Consider the following 5,348-nt stretch of genomic DNA (forward strand, 5'->3'; position numbering starts at 1 on the left):
ATCATGCCAGAGAAGGCCATGCAAACCAGGCTGGGCACGAAAGGAGGGTCTTAGGATCCTATATCAATCCTAATCCAGGAAACTGTGGAAGCAGCATTCAGAAACCCACCATACATGCCAACAATTTTGAGCTAAAACCTCAGCTCATCACTTTGGTGCAAAATAATTGCTCATTTGGAGGAGGTGCTCAAGAAGACCCTAACCAACACTTGACCACCTTCTTGAGGATTTGTGACACGGTGAAGTCCAATGGAGTCCACCCTGATGTCTATAGGTTGCTCTTGTTCCCCTTTTCACTCAGGGACAAGGCAACAAAGTGACTTGAATCCTTCCCAAAAGAAAGCCTGATAAATTGGGAGGAGGTAGTGAACAAGTTTTTAGCAAGATTTTATCCTCCTCGAAGGATTAATAGGCTAAGAACTGAGGTGCAAACTTTCAGGCAACAAGATGGTGAGACACTTTATGAAGCATGGGAGAGATTCAAAGACTTGACAAGGAGATGTCCACCAGAGATGTTTAATGAGTGGGTTCAATTTCACATCTTCTATGAAGGTCTTTCCTATGAGTCAAAGAATGTTGTAGATCATTCATCAGGAGGTTTTTTAAACAAGAAGAAAACCGTTGAAGAAGCCATAGATGTCATTGAAACAGTTGCTGAGAATGACTACTTCTATGCCTCTGAAAGAAGTAACACTAGAGGAGTAATGGAGCTGAACTACATGGATGCACTGTTAGCCCAAAACAAAATAATCACCAAGTAGCTAGCAGATCTTACCAAGAAGGTGGAAGAGAACCAAGTTGCAGCAGCCATCACCTCATCACCAACTCATGAAGGAGTAAACATGGGAGAAGAAGGTGACTGGGAGCAAGCCAACTATGTGGGAAATTCACCTAGACAAGTCTATGATCCATACTCTAAAACCTACAACTCTGGATGGAGAAATCACCCAAACTTTGGATGGGGAAACCAACAAGACCAAGGACAAGATCAGAGACGTTCCAACTTCAACTCCAACAACAATGCCACTCATCAAAACACTTCACAGAGATATTACCAACATCCATCTAACCAACCTTCTCAACCACCTAATCTCAACCCACCATCATCCACAGATGATAGGCTTTCAAAGATTGAGGCTCTACTTGAAAATATATACAGAGAAGTCCAAGACAACAAAGTGTTTAAGGAAGAAGTGCGAGCCAACATCAAGAACCAAGGAGAAAACATCAAGAGATTGGAATCCCAAGTAGGTTATCTATCTCAACAAATTCCCAAACCCACTGATGGATTCCCTAGTGATACAGAGAAGAATCCAAGAGGAGAACCAAAGAAAGTGAGATGGGAAGAATGCAAAATGATAACCACAAGTGATGAGGGAAGTATGAATGGATAGAACACCTCCAAATAACCAAAAGGAAGTCAAGAGAAGGAAGTTATGCAACTCCACTCACACCCCAAGGAAGAGCTAAAGAAGAAGGAGGTATTGAACCCATATGCACCTTTTCCCCACAGGCTTAAAGGTGGTGTAGTAGGGAGATGTACTCAGGTTTCTTAATATGTTTGCATCTTTAGATGTAAATATACCATTCATTAAAGCCCTCCAACAGATGCCCTTCTACATTAAGTATATAAAGCTACTAGCCAGAAAAAGTCCATTGAAGGGTGGACAAACAATCAGATGAACAGAGATTGCAGTGCTCTCATTCAACCAGGACCACCCACAAGAGGAGATCCAGGAAGCTTCCACATTCCTTGTGCCATAGGAAAACAATGATTGACAAAGGCTTTGTAACTTGGAGCAAGCATCAACTTAATGCCTCTCTCTCATGAAAGCTCCAAATTAATGAACTAACTCCCACTGATGTAATTATCAGATCGGCTGACAAAACCCAAAAACAAGCAGTAGAGTGTTAAAATGTGCTGGTGAAGGTTGGGAGCTACTATCTTCCCACAGATTTTTGTCGTTCTGGAAATGGATGAGAATCCTATTTACCCCATCATTCTGGAAAGACCATTTCTAGCCACAGCTAGAGCACTCATAGATGTAAACAAGGAGAGTTTAGTGCTGAGAATACATGAGCAGCTCGCTTTCAATATTTACAACCTCTCCAAAGAGCAGATCACAAAGATAATAATTATAGAAGAGCCAACGAGGAAGCACAAACAACACAATTGGAAGCCCCATTGGTTGGGGAGCCTATAGTCGGAAGAACCATGTTCAAAGGTGATCCAAGAGGAACCAGAACCACCAGATTCATGCAAGATCAATAACAAGAATCTCCTAGAGCAAGAATCCATAGAAAACAAGAAAACATCAATGGAAAAAAGAAAAAAGTTCCAAGGGGATGGAGAAGCAGAAAGATACCTACAGAAGATCCCTCCCCGGGAGACAAACTTCTCAACGATTTCACTGGAGGCAAACATACTGCAAAAGGGGAGGACTTCAAGCACTATCAACCTCCTTGACAAGAACTAAACGTCAAGCTAGTGACGCTAAAGAAGCGCTTCATGGGAGGCAACACATGTTCTATAACCTTCTCTTCTTTAAATTTCTAATAACAATAGCAATAAGGCAATTTCCATGGAATTTCAAATTAATTTTGACAACTGACAATAAGTCCCTCAACATGCAACTTATAGTACATGATAAGTTTGGTGTTCAAAGCACACCATGTGTGGTTTGAACACACCTTATGAGGAAAGTTCATTCCCCAAACTTGTTGCACCATGTGATTACAAACAAGTTGGTGTACCAACGTGCATGCATGGGAAGTCTAATGTTTAATTGATTTGTTTTCATGGAAAGTATTTAGTCATATAGAAACGAAAGAAAAAGAAAAAGAAAAAAAGAAACATTTTATTAGTTCACACTTTTTCCCACCAAAAGTTCAAACCCATTGCATCTACTGTTTGTATATAGGAATCAAAAAGAACATTGATGGTAATTGATAGGACAATTAATACAAGGAATTCGGCACTACACCAAGGGAATTTTACACTTGTCTTCATAGGGAATGTCCTTGGAAGTGTTGCCATGCAACATGGGAATGGATGGCTTTGGAGACCGAACCAGACCCTCATAAAGGAGGTGATCCATGTGATAATCCAATCTCAAACCCCAACTGTCCTGGATGGCTTTGGAGACCGAACCAAGACCCTCATAAAGGAGGTGATCCATGTGATAATCCAATCTCAAAACCCCAACTGTCCACTATCAAACAACACCATCAATCCACACCCTTCAACAATTGCCATCCCTCTATATAAACCCCTTCACACAACTCTTCCGTACACACCCTTTATCCCCATTCTTTTCTTTCACTTCTTTCTCTCGCCATACATACTTCCGTATACCTTATATCTCACCTCTTCTCTTCTCCCTTCAAACTCATTCCTTCAAGACTCATTCTAATTCACCCACCGAACTCCATCTTCAACCCCTTAACCTCTACTATTCAATTCTCACTCATGAAACCTCATCAGAGAATTTTATGCAAATATGGCTAGAGAAGATAAGACCACAGCCCCCACCTTCAAGAGCTATGTAAGAGGAAAAGAGGTGGATTTTAGCCCCAATACAATCACTAGAGTTCTCCATTTGAAATCCCCACGTTTTGTTGAGCTTGGTTATCAAGAAAGGATAAATAAAGGTGCCGATAATGATGAATTGGAAGAGATTGTGGGTGATATATGCATTGTGGGATCTGACTGGTAAAGGTATGCAGATAAGAGACCCCGGTTCATCAGAAGAGGAGACCTCATCCCGGAAGCCAAGGCCTGGTTTGAGCTTGTGAGACGATCTATCATTCTAGCAGCAAATAATTCTGAGGTCAATATTACTTGAGCTACCATGGTACATTGCTTGATAAAGGGTGGAAGCATCAACATGCACGAAATTATAGCTGAAGGAATCCAAGAATCAGCCGAGAAAAAGGATTCAGGTGCCAGACTTTGGTACCCCAGCACCATCCTTAGATTATGCATGAAAGCCAAGGTAGTCTTTGAGGACAGCAATCCAACTTGGCTATGTCTTGGGAGATCACTTACACTCCAACGCATCACCCATGTGACTCCAGCTCAACAGCAGAAAAGACCCCATCTAAGGAAGAGGACATCAGAAGAGGCACAAGAGGAAGAGCCTCTCCAAGAAGAACCCCAACCCACGGAACATCATCAAGAAGGATATCATGACCCAACCGACATCAACTTGGGTCACATCCGAGGAGCCATTGATGATTTGTCAAGGCTGTACATGGAAGGACAAGAACAACAACTGCAACTTCAATCTCAGAGAATGGATCGGCAAGAGGAAATGCTAACAAATTGGATGAATCAACAGAGGAAATGGCAAAGACAGCTAATGGAGCAGCAACAAGAGCACTATTCCCAGTTTACTCAAACCTTCAATCAAGTGTCTGAAAGGCAAGAAAGTCAAGATAAACGCCTCCAGGAACTCAACCAACACCAGATGAATCAGATGAAAGCATTCAATGAATTCAGCGTGCTAAATGAAGGAAGGCAACTGCACCGAGAAGAATTCAGCATCAACACTCAGGTAAAGTTAAACTATGTGGTTGAACATATGCATCACCTACACCCTGACATCCCAAATTATAAGGCAGTTCGCAAGAACTTAACTGAACAAGAAGAAGGGAAGGTGAAACAGCAAAAGGAAGCATTAAAGAAGAAGATGGAGGATGCCGGATTCTGGAAAAAGTTGATGGGGAAGTGTAAATGGAATGGAGACTCAAGTAATCAAGGAGAATCCCAAGGGAGAAGAAGAGAATGAGCAGGCCAACAAGTGAAAGGTGGTGAAGTTCCTTCTTAGTTTACCTTCTGTTCCGAGGGTTACCTGAAACGTGTAGCTCGGTCGTCTGGCAAGACCCGAGGTAGGGGTTCCGTGACCCGAGCTTGGTGTGTCGAGCGGCTGGGGGTTGTACCTGCAATGACACTCCGATGCTTAAGTTAGCATGGGTCCAAGCAGATATTGAGTAGAATTAGAGTATGAGTTATACCTGGGTGCTCCAGTGTATTTATAGTGGTTGGTCGTGATCTTCCCTGGATAAGATATTCTTATCTTATCTTATCTTTTGGGAATCTTATCTCTATCTTTTGTGGAACCGCCTTTCCTAGGCCTTTTTCGGCCTTTAGGTTTTGGGCTTCGTTCCTTTTGATGGGCCTTCTTCTTTATTTGTCCGAGGTCCGACCTCAGGCGTGGGCCTTTGGGAAGAGGTCGGACTTCTGCGAACTTCCCGAGTTTGGAGAGCTCGGTCAGGGTATGAACAGTGCCCTGTCCGAGTTCGTCCTTTTTGAGAGGTCGAGCTCGGGCATAGTCGTCTTTTTCAAA

General features: G+C 42.5%; 1 non-coding gene across 1 annotated transcript; it reads right to left on the reverse strand.

Moving 5' to 3' along the window:
• Positions 1–410: 410 nt before the first annotated feature.
• Positions 411–518, reverse strand: LOC130953532 (small nucleolar RNA R71). Its single transcript, XR_009075701.1, has one exon. It is a non-coding gene; the product is annotated as a small nucleolar RNA R71 (small nucleolar RNA).
• Positions 519–5,348: the final 4,830 nt, after the last annotated feature.

The sequence above is a fragment of the Arachis stenosperma genome, chromosome 9 (genome assembly GCF_014773155.1).
Source record: "Arachis stenosperma cultivar V10309 chromosome 9, arast.V10309.gnm1.PFL2, whole genome shotgun sequence".
NCBI classification, from domain to species: Eukaryota; Viridiplantae; Streptophyta; class Magnoliopsida; order Fabales; family Fabaceae; genus Arachis; species Arachis stenosperma.